Raw genomic sequence first — 12,958 nt, forward strand, 5'->3', positions numbered from 1 at the left:
ACGACTTGTGGATGGCTAGGGGTGAATAAAAATACAAAAGACAAATGTGTAGCATTTGACTCGAAAAGGATCACACAAAAGTGTCCGATATTGGCACAGCAATGACGTTGTGAATAAAAGTGCTCCCACCCTCATCTGCATAATTGTGAGCATCCACATAATGCGGCCATACTGCTCTCACTGGCTGCTGCTCACCGATATTCATTAATGATTGTTGCCAGGGCAATTTTGTCTACAAGTGTGTGCTTTTTACACCCGTTCTTTGGAATTACCAAAGAAATAGTAGTGGGTCGTTCCCCATTAAGCTTCTTTTGCCAGCCCTCTCTATTCGAGTAGCATGTGGGTTGGTGGGATTTAAATGTCCCCCATTGCATTACGCTTCCCTCTTCTCCCAAAGGGGAGCAGATGTTAAGTGTCTTGCGACATCTTCCATGGCATGTGCGAGCTATATAAAAAATGTGTGCAGTCACCTGAGTCCTACACGTATCCTCAGTGGTTTCCGCTTTTGAATCCAGTCCTGGATTTGCTCTGGTAAGCTCTTAGTCAGCATGGGCCCTTGACCATGAGGGATCATCCACCTTGTCCCACCCCTAGGGACCACCGGAGTTTCAGTGGGTGGCGGGGTGGTAATCGGATAATTTGGAATCAGGGAGGGCATCATGGTGGCGAGGCTGGGACCCGGCAAGCAATAAAAATAAAACATAGTGTAGGGTGGTACGTACTTCACCCACTCTCCGTCTCATGCCGGTCTTACACCTGAAGGAAATTCGCCAACATATACTATAAAATCAATAGATCAATCTACAAGAAAAATGAAAGCCTTTCCAAATTATATCTAGATTTTAGTATTTCTACTGGTGGTTGTCTAATCTCACATCGGGGCTCTAACGAAACCAGTATATATTGATGAACATCATGATCCCTGTAATGTTTCCTTAATTCACTTACTGATTTACCTTTTTATCTACTTTAGTTGATCATTGTCGTACTAAATCCTTTTTTACGTCATCAGTGACATACTAAAGTCTTTAATGTGGCTTTAAGATTGGCTGATAATGTTTGCTGTGCTCTCATTTCTCACGTATGTCTTAGTCATGTATTAGTTATTCCTGGAAGACATTCTGGCAGTTTGGCCATTCACCCCCTCTAAACTTAGAGCTGCCTTTATCAAATGCCTCAGAGCGTTCTACGGGGAGCAATGTGTATATATGACTATCTGTGATAAACGCGGTACTTCTACCACTTGTGAATTTAACCTGAGGAATTGCTGGACTGAGATGTCGAGATGATATACTGTAGGTGGTGGGTCGGGCTGCTGGGGGGAGGGGCCCCTCCATGTGCTTTGCAGGGCGGCCCCCTCAAGTTTCGGTATGCCACTGTCTCGCATTTAAATGCTCTCCCCATCACTTTAGAAAAAGTTATTGAACTTGCGCAGCAAGCCTCACTTGGATTACTGGCAGCCATGCGTTTCGTTTGTTAATTGTAGACAGAGGCTTTCCGAGGGCGCCTGTTCCTGTGTCCTCTCCCATTGGTTTTATTTGGGAAACATCCTTTACAACGCAACTTTTACCACGCAGTGCCTTTACGACGCAACTATTACAATGCATGTCATTACAACGCATTGCGCTGGGGGGCGCTCTAGGATAGGGAATAGATTTAATTTACTATCCAACACCTTCCCTTCTATCCACGGGGACTGGAGTTGGAATAGTAAATTAAACTATTCACTATCCGGCACCCCTAAGCGCTATGCGTTGTAACAGCATGCGTTGTAAAAACTGCGTAGTAAAGGCATGCGTGGTAAAAGCATGCGTTGTAATGTCATACATCCGTTTTATTTTGGTCCTGCCTGGTTTGGCATCGCACAGCATGTACAATATTGAAGTTGAATGCCACTTTTGAGTTTATATTTTATTTGAAAGTATTTTGTTTGTAACATTTAGTTGTAATCAGAGGCATCTCTTCCTTTCTGTGCACTCCCCTCACCCCTCCTGCTTGTTGGGATCTGTATTCTAGTGCACCTTTCCCATGTCGGGCCGCCTCCACGTCCCAGTAGAGCAGAGGTCTTCAAACTTTTTTACTCTGAGCCCCCCCCTAAGCAAAATGTTTTGAGGTCGGGCCCCCCTCCAAAACTTTATGGCAAGCATTGGGTAGCGGGGGGGGGCATGGCTGAGTGCAGGGAGCGGGGCTATGAGAGGATATCAGGAATACTTTTTCTATAGCTTAGGAACTGCACTAAATATGAGACTTATAAAACAGCAAATGCATCAAACAAAAACTGATTTAATCCCAAACAAACTGCTCCCCATAATTGGGAGGTTGTGAGCCCCTCACACTCGTTGACACCCATGCAACTGCACCTGCTGCACTAATGATAACTGCAGTCCATCTCCTCTGCATCTTTTAACTCTACCCCACCATGACGGATCATCACCTCGGTCCTAATGCTTGAAAAGAAAATAAGCTCAGATGCTTTGAGTGCAGGGTCTGAGTGTGCTTTGCTGAAAAACGGAATGCTGTCTTCCTCCTGGTTTGTAAATTATGACGGCTTAATTGGCGATGTAGCCGTGTTTGCAAAGGTCGGTGTGAATTGTGGTGTGCTGTGCGGCTACTATAAAGCAGCTGTTCACTTCTCCGCACTGATAGCTTGTTTTCGCAATATAATTTTTTTTCCGCTTTCCTGCAGAAGATGTTGCTGTTTTGCGAGCATGTCTTGGTGAAAAAAGCTTTGTTTCTAAGCCACACTGCTCATCAAGCCAAACAGTGTTGTACAAATTACATTACGACAAATAAGTGGTAACAACGTTAAAATATGTATCTTTGAAAAAAATGATGAATATAATTGGACACCCTGCTAAAAAGACGTAATATGTTGTTGAACTTGAAAGGCACTCTGGGCCTTAACTAATGTGCATTGTAGCCTATGTATAGCGCAGGATATCCGCCACCCTCAGCCTGAGCCCCAGCCCGGGCCCCCAAGAATTGCTGTTGCCTGACAACACTAGAACTCTCCTACACTAGGACTTCCTGAGTCCAGGAGAGGCTGAGCAGGTGTTTAGGGCAGGCCTGCCTCTCACATTATCTGAACAGTGCCACTATGACCAGTTCTGCATAGAGATCTCCTCAAAACCAGCGTTGTGACTGGGGACAGACTAACTTGACCACTGTACAGCAGCAGACACAAGGTATTATTAAATTAAGTCTACCACTGTGGAAAGCATTTGAATGTTACATCGCATAGTCCCAAAACTACGATCCGTTTGCAAGGCACTTGGTTAAATCCCTTAGATTTCTGGTGATTAGCAACAGGTTTAAGATGTTCTTAGATTTTCTTGTTGCTTAAATGGGTGTCATTCTGATATTTATATATGTTTCCCTCGTCTTTACTGCTGGATTTTGCTTGTGTAAAAGTGTCACTCATAGTGGCTGAAATGTCACTCATAATTACACTGATTTTATGAAAATGTAACACAGCAATCTGAAACCTTGCCAGCTATGGTACCTCATAACCCCCAAAAGTACTTCAGCCCTCGCAGTAAGCAAAAAAAGCACTATAATTGCCAGAGCAATACAGTTTAGGAAGCTAATAGATTCTTTACTGCCTGATAATTATAAAACAAAACGTTGTTTCCGTTCTAGGAAAAGCTAATACTCCCAGGAGGGGGTTAAATTCATACAGCTGAAATGCTTCAGCAGGGGAGGCAAGGAATCTCCTCTGCTAAAACCGAAAGCAAATGAACAGACAGTTCACTGTGGACTGTCAGTTCGTTCGCTTTCGGTTTCAGCAGAGCAGACTCCTTTTCTCCCACTTAAAGTATTTCAGCTCTACTCATTAACCTTGTGAAAGTGCAGGAGCATGGTATGGGCCCGATTTCTCCTTCTTCCACCCCCTCCAACCTTCTGTTATGGCGGAACCTCTGCACAATAATCAACCCCCCGACCCCCACCGGATTTCGAAAAAGCCCTCTCACCTGTTTCAGATTTCAGCAGTCTTTCAGAGCGTGGTGCTGTAGGAAAGCCTCCACAGGAAACCAGGAAAAAAGGCAGCAAGTAATGTATGCCGGAGTTTTATGCACGCAAATTTCGCGGCACTTCCGGCAATCATAGCTGCTGTCCCCCTCATTAACATGCTGATTGGAGAAAGCCGAGCAGCAGCGAATCAAACATCACCATTAGAAATGGGTGAAGACTTGCGCCGTGGGACAGTAGAGGAAAAAGATTACAACAAAGGTAAGAGTTTAGGCAGGAATGCGGGCCCCACCTGAGTTGGTGGCGCGCCCCCCCAGGGGGGCGCGCCCCACAGATTGAAGAACTCTGCAGTAGAGTGACGCTGGATTAAAAAACAACAGTTAATAAAAAACCAAGTAGGAAGCCGCAACTAACATTGCCAATCCTTGCCATTGATGTTACCTATCAAAGGACGAAAGTTCGACACCGTCAACAGCCAAAGAGAATGCCGAGGATGGGCCACACTTAGCACTAGCCCACATATAACAGCCATCAGTCCTTCTTCTGTCCCTATGATGCCCACAAAGTGAAGGTTTCCCCTGACAACGACTTCTCCACATGTGCTACCTTATATTTCCTAACCACATACAAATCCTGCTCATCTCACTATATATTTCCATGTTTGCACAAAACTACTAGTTGCATAGAGCTTTCTTTTTAAAAAAAAAATCTTTTCATTGGTATTTACAGTTTACATTTAATAACATACATATAAACTATATACATACTAGCGTATGATACGATATGAAGTTTAAGAGTTAATAAAGTGGGGCATATAGTTACACATTTGTCCATATGGGATTTCTCCCGTTACAAATTGTTCATATGGCATTTCTTCGGCCAGAAACACACGCCTGACAGAAGAATTTGTATTTGTATTGGACTAAATGACTACGATGGGTGTGTACTCTTTGAACCCAGACGCAAGAGACTTCTGAATGACAAACGCAATCAGGTGTTTGTTTCACAAAGTGCTTCTTGCACATTCTTTGAAATAAATACGCACGCGCTCCTGAGCTGGCAAGGACCCAATATTGTTCTCAATGTTTTCGCCTGACATTGGTATCTTCCAGCACGTTGCTGGCTGGAGTCCTAACCTGTGTGGTGGCCACTTTAACAATAAGACCTCACTGTTTACTTGCAGTGGGCCAACTCCTCCTTTTGGGACATTTATCAGCTGACTGATATTTTTTAACCCAGGCCTGGGACACATTTCAAACGTCTGTCAGCTCCGTGAAAGGCCCCCTCGCACCAAGATGGCGCTGGTCTTATTTCCAGTTCTACTGAATTACAGAAGGGACTACACAAATCTGCCCAGTTATGTTGGAACATTATAAAAGGCACATACAGCTAGATTCATCATTATCCAGTTTTGCGAGTCCTTAATAGCGATTCATAAGGAATCGTTATTAAGGACTTGCAAAACGGGATTCATGTAGGAATTGCAAAAAATATTGCGATTCCTACATCTTCCTTATTTGCGATTAGCAATTTGCTAATCGCAAATAAGGATGCGATTTCAAGGGTGCCAGGGGTGTCCAAAGGACACCCGGTAGCACCCCCGAAAAGCAAATGTAGCCAGATGTTGCGCACACACATGTCCAAAGGACGTGTGTGTGTAACATACCACTCAGAAAAATGCACTAAAGTGCACTGAGTTTTCGCTATTTACCACGAAGCCTGACTTCGTGGTAAATAGCAGCCAGAAATTGCGAATTCGCAATTTGAAAATGGTTGATGAATTGCATTTAAGGAATCTCAAATAGAGATTCCTTAAATGCAATTCCTCGCAAATATGCGATTTCGCAATTAGCGATTTTTGTATTTGGGATGATGAATCCCAAATGCAAAAACTGCACTCGCAAAGGGCCAGATTCTCAGAATCTGCCCCTTTGCGAGCCGTTTTCGGCTTGATGAATCTAGCTGATAGAGTGTTAGGGATGTACATTAAGAATGACATTTGTTGTTTTTTCAAAGTGCACTTGCTCTCTGTCCTTCCTTTCCAGCGATGACAATATTTTTGGTACTGGATTCTTGCTCGGGCTGGCCAGGACTCTTCCATTATCATGGTGCCATACAATACTACTGAGAATTGGTGGCAAAGTCCCAGGATGACAAAGCTGTCCTGCACTAGTGCTACCCGATTCTACTGAATGTCTATGTCTGTACATGTCTTTATGCAATTAGACTCTGCTTAAAATAGAAGGTAAATAAATACAACAAAGGGACAGATCTTGTGTTTGGTACAGACCTCTTATGGAAGGACCCCAAATCCCCAGTAGATTTCTTGGATCACTGACATAATATCGACCTCACAAAAATCGAGATACAAAAATATCGAGTCAAAAATATCGAGAGACAAAATATCGACTCCCTATCTTCAAACAGGTAAGTACCAAAATATCGACTCCAAAATATCGACTTACAAAAATATAGACAGTCAAAATATCGATTTTTTAAAATGTTTTAAAATTAAGTTAAAACTAATATAGTAATAAATATATTTAATATAAACTTAGAAATAATTATTAAATAAATGTAGTATTAATAAATAATTAATATAATTAAAAAAATTATATCACCAAAAAGAAAACATATATATATATATATATATATATATATATATATATAAAAACACATTATTAAATAAACATATATAACATTTTTAGCGTATACCTTTACAACGCATACCATTACAACGTAAGTATTGGTAAGTATATAATAATTTTTTTAATATAAATTAATGAAAATTATTATAATATAATTTAATTGTATTTAATTTTATTTAATTAATTTAATTTAAATGTAATTTTACTTTATTTTACTTTATTTTTACAAAGTACCCCTGTACCCCAAAAACCCAAAACTGACCCTGAACCCTAAAAATACCCCTTTACCCAAAAACTGAAAACTGACCCTGAACCCTAAAAATACCCCTTTACCCAAAAACTGAAAACTGACCCTGAACCCTAAAAATACCCCTTTACCCAAAAACTGAAAACTGACCCTGAACCCTAAAAATACCCCTTTACTCAAAAACTGAAAACTGACCCTGAACCCTAAAAATACCCCTTTACCCCAAAAACTGAAAACTGACCCTGAACCCTAAAAATACCCCTTTACCCAAAAACTGAAAACTGACCCTGAACCCTAAAAATACCCCTTTACCCAAAAACTGAAAACTGACCCTGAACCCTAAAAATACCCCTTTACCCCAAAAACTGAAAACTGACCCTGAACCCTAAAAATACCCCTTTACCCAAAAACTGAAAACTGACCCTGAACCCTAAAAATACCCCTTTACTCAAAAACTGAAAACTGACCCTGAACCCTAAAAATACCCCTTTACCCCAAAAACTGAAAACTGACCCTGAACCCTAAAAATACCCCTTTACCCCAAAAACTGAAAACTGACCCTGAACCCTAAAAATACCCCTTTACCCAAAAACCCAAAACTGACCCTGAACCCTAAAAATACCCCTTTACCCAAAAACCCAAAACTTAAATTTAATTTCCAAAACCAATTACTTTTATTTACAAAGTAAATTTTATTTAATGGTCAATTATTAGTCAATTAACAAATTTAATTAATTAACATATTTAATTAGTTATTATTAAATTACTCCCCACCCTATCCCCCTATAAACTCACAACCCACTACAGAAATTAATTTACTAATTATTATTTATTTATTCTTTAAATATTTATAATTACCAATTATATTTTAATTATTTACCAAATAATAATTAATTAACAATTATTATTAATTTACATATTTAATTAAATTTAAATTACTTCCCACCCTATTCCCCTATAAACCCACAACCGGCTACAGAAAATATTTTACGAAAATGTAATTATTGATCAATTAATCAATTATTATTAATTACCAATTATATTTTAATTAATTAACAATTAATAATTAAATAACAATTACTATTATATTACAGATTTAATTAATTATATTTAAATTACTTCCCACCCTATTCCCCTATAAACCCACAACCCGCTACAGAAAATATTTTACGAAAATGTAATTATTGATCAATTAATAAATTATTATTCATTACCAATTATATTTTAATTAATTAACAATTAATAATTAATTAACAATTACTATTATATTACAGATGTAATTAATTATATTTAAATTACTTCCCACCCTATTCCCCTATAAACCCACAACCCGCTACAGAAAATATTTTACGAAAATTTAATTATTGATCAATTATTCAATTATTATTAATTACCAATTATATTTTAATTAATTAACAATTAATAATTAATTAACAATTACTATTATATTACAGATTTAATTAATTATATTTAAATTACTTCCCACCCTATTCCCCTATAAACCCACAACACGCTACAGATTTATATTACACAATTATTACAAATTATAAAACACTTACCTTATTTTCGATATTTTTGTTGTCTATATTCTATCTAGTCGATATTATGTCTAGTCTATATTTTTGATTCGATATTTTGGCTATTAATATCGATAGTAATCGATATTTTTGTAGTCTATATTATGTCTGGTCGATATTTTGTCTAGTCTATATTTTTACCTCGATATTATGTCCAGTCGATATTTTTGAGGTCGATATTATGTCTGTTCACCAGATTTCTTCAGTCTTGCAGTTGCCTTTGATTGTACGACTGCCCAGAGCCAGTGCACAGCCTGAGGAGCGATTGCAAAAGATTGAATAATTCCCAGAAATCAGTTTTAGGGCTGCCATTAGCCAATACCTTTTGATTTTAGTACAATAATCTATATATTATACATATAGGGGCTTTCAGCAAGCTATCTCCATTCATTGGCCTGCTGTTCTGTCAGTCACCTTTTTGTTCCCTCCACTACAACATACATATTGACCTTTATCAAGAACAAAATCCATTTCAATGCAAGTAATGCAAAAGAACTCTTCAACGTCATACAGCATTTTACCAGACCCCCCAGCGAAGCCACGGACATCACTCCATCCCAGTACCTCTGCAATAAGCTCAGCTCCTACTTCCAACTGAAAATCATGGCCCGCTACGGCAACTTCAGCGAACAGACTCCTGACACCACACGCTCTCCACCACCGACAACCAGCCGACCATCAGCACCTGAAAACCCGCTATCAGTGAAGACACCACCACGGCCATGAAGAACACCCAATCAGGAGCCCCCACGGATCCCTGCCCACCGCACATCTACGACAGAGCCTTTGCTGCCATAGCACCCGAATAAGGCCGGAGTATCAATGCCTCCCTCGAATCTGGCATCTTCCCCGATGACTGGAAGCGGGCAGAGGTCAAGCCCCTCCTCAAGAAACCCTCGGCCGACGCGACAGACATGAAAAGCTACCGGCCCATCTCTCTCCTTCCCTTCATCGCCAAAGTCACAGAGAGACTCATCAACGCCCAGCTGACCACCTTCATCGAAGAGAACGCCATCCTTGACTCCTTCCAGTCCGGATTTTGCAGCAACCACAGCACCAAGACTGCCCTCCTCGCCGTCACCGATGACATTCGCATGCTATTCGACCAGGGTCACACTGAGGCCCTCATCCGACTAGACCTCTCCGCAGCCTTCGACACCGTCTCACACTGCACTCTCGCAGCCAGACTCCATGGCGTCGGTATACGAGGAACCGACCTCGACTGGATCTGCTCCTTTCTCTCCTGCAGAAACCAAAGGATCAGACTCCCTCCCTTCCTCTCCGAACCTACAGAGATCAACTGTGGAGTACCCCAAGGATCCTCGCTCAGCCCCACGCTTTTCAACATCTACATGGCCCCTTCACCACCATCGTCAGACAGCATGGGCTCAGCATAGTATCTTACGCCGATGACACCCAGCTCGTTCTCTCTCTCACGAGGAACCCCGAAGACACCAGACTCAGCTTCCAAGAAGGAATGAAAGACGTCGCAGTCTGGATGAGCGACAGCTGCCTAAAACTGAACTCGGAGAAGACTGAGGTCCTCATCCTTGGACCCTCCCCTACAGAATGGGACAGCTCCTGGTGGCCCGCTAGCCTCGGAAACCTACCCACCCCGACAGACCACTCCCAGAACCTCAGCATCACCCTAGACTCCTCCTTCACCATGACACGCTAGATCAACGCTTGCTTCAACTCCCCCTGCATTCTCCGTGAGAGCTTCAAGTGGATCCCCCCCAAATGCAGAAAGAGCAGAAAGACCGTCACCCACGCACTCGTTACCAGCAGACTGGGCTACGGTAACACCTTCTACGCGGGAATCAACAAAACCATGCTACACAGCTCCAAAGCATCCAGAACACCACAGCCAGACTCATCCTCGGAACCCCACAACATGAGCACATGACCCCACACCTACGAGACCTCCACTGGCTCCCCATCGAGAAGAGAGTAACCTTCAACCTACTCACCCACGCCTACAAATCCAACAACATCGGACCCAAATACCTCAATGAAAAAGTCTCCTTCCACGTACCCAAAAGGAACCTCCGCTCTGCCGACCTCGCCCTGGCAGAGACCCCACGCATCCACAGAACCAGAGAAAGTAAAAGAGCCTTTTCCTATGTTGCAGAAAAGACCTGGAACAAGCTCCCAGCCAACATCAGACGCTCCCCCACTCTGCACACCTTCAGGAAAAGCCCCAAGACCTGGCTCTTCTACTGATCTGGAGCTGCACCCCCCCCAGCGCCTTGAGACCCTCACGGGTGATTAGCACACTTTATAAACCCCTGATTGATTGATTGATTCATGGGGCAGTGGGTCTCCCTACTACAGCCATTGGCTAACATAACTGTGAGAGATAATATTCTGCTGGTTCACAAGAGCACATCCACACATAAAAGAGTTTCCTTAAGTGCCAAGAACCTCTCTGACAATCTGTGCTTTTTGAGATCCAAACATTTGTTTGCTTTTATTAATTTGATAAGGGCCCACCAGCTTCCCCAATAAAGTTTGGCGTAAATCATAACAAAACAAGCACTGATAAAACCAAAAGACTGACAGCCAATGACAGACTGAATTGCTTTGCCAGTGCTTGTTTGTCATCTATCTGGGTCCTTGTAAATGATTTGTGCAGGCTTTGATGTGGACCTTGAGCTCCACTTGTTCAAGGGACTCAAACTAAACTCTAACTGATGAAGTCCAGTGAAAGACAAATACATATTGGGTTTCCAGTGTTCTGATTCTGGAGGAACATGGAGAAGCTTTTCTGCTGGACTGTTAACCTTGGTGTGGGGCCAGAGTGATTTGCATATGATTGCCCCTCTTCTCTAATGCCACATACCAGCAAACAGGATGAAATGGGATACTACCGAGAGGAATCCCCAGTGGTTACAAATTAATTCCATTTGTTATGGTTTTTTTTTTGGTTACATCTGTCTAGTGACAAAAGTGTCACAGGTACATGTAAACATGGGTCAGACGTAATCATTACAAAATTTGTTGCTATTACACTGATTCAATGAGGATGTTGCTTAGCAGTATGGGCGAAGCAGACACTGGTTATTATTATTCTCTAGTGGCACAGATGAGCTAAAATTGTGGAATGGAATGCATACTGGGGAATTCTCTTTGGTTAAGGTTGTTGATTCATTTATTTCCATCCTTCATTTGCATGAGTTGGCAGTTGGCTCAGTGTGTTGTATGGATTCAAGGTGCAGTCCACCCATGAGGCTCAATAAGGTTGAAATGTTTCCGTGTTGTTTGTGTTCAAGTTGCACTTCATTGATAAATACAAAGCTAACATATTTTGCAGACAAGGGCCTAAAATAGCCCTTTACCATACCAAAATCTTGAATTTGTTTAGCCCTCCAAACACAGCCACTTTTAGCAATCGATGCATATAACACACTGTTGAGGGATACCCTTTTCTGCAATCTCACTGACCAGAAACCTAAGCCGTCTCGTTAGGTCGAGCCTGGGCAGGGCATGTGGTGCTCTGTGAGGCATGCTGAATTGAGGTAGGGACTTGAACCTCCGCCCACTCTCCACCCACAATTTTCATTGGCTTTTGTCATCGACCACTGTAAACTGTGGTTGTTCATTGGTCAAAAGGCTTAGTAGTCCCTCCTAAGTACCTCCTTCTCTCATTTTGTAACCTACCGTGGCAACACCCCCAGTTGTTGCTCGGTAGGCTTTAATTAAAGCCTCCAAGCAACTATTTTCTCAAAAAGCTTTGTCCTACCTGCTGTTACAGGCAGGACACGCTCTCGCCTAGCACTTATTTAATTTTTATTGCACGGATTTGCAATGCAATAGGTCTCGCTTTTATGAGAGATTAAGCTATTGGCATTGTAAATGACAATGCCATTCGTGTATCTGTTTTAACATCATCAAATAAATAAAAGGCATTGTCATTTACAATGCCTATAGCTCAAAATCTCATAAATGCAAGACCTAATGGAATGCAAATGCTTGTTCCATTGGCAATTCATGATCTTCATGCTCTTGATTCCAAAGAAACATCTACCAAATCCATAGTATTAGGAATTCAGAATCCCAGTGGGTATTTGAATAGACAGATTGGGCAGACATGTTAAATATATTTCTAGAGTTCAGTGGCGTAGCTAGAGGTTTTGCTGCCCGAGGTGATCCCTGAGTTTGCCGGCAAGTAAGAACGGGGGGTGGTGGTGGAGGCAATGGACGTCAACAAGCAGGGGGGAGGGGACAGATGATGAGGGAGAATAAAATTTAAGAGAAAGAAAACTTGCCTTGCGCTCTCCACCACCCCCAAAAAAGTGTCACCTAGGGCCAACAACCACACCCCTCGCCTCCCAGACTGGCCTACACAACACTCTGGCAGCGTCCAAAGGACTGTTTTTGCTTGTTGTGTGCAAAATTCACGCAGTTTCGTGTTCCCTGCAGAACACCTATCTACTATGTCTTTACAAGTTCAAAACTGCCCTGATTTGCAAATGTGTGCCACTCTTTTACCTATTTTATTCGCTAAGGGTGGAGTG

This window comes from Lissotriton helveticus, chromosome 12 (assembly GCF_964261635.1).
Source record: "Lissotriton helveticus chromosome 12, aLisHel1.1, whole genome shotgun sequence".
In the NCBI taxonomy this organism is placed as follows: domain Eukaryota; kingdom Metazoa; phylum Chordata; class Amphibia; order Caudata; family Salamandridae; genus Lissotriton; species Lissotriton helveticus.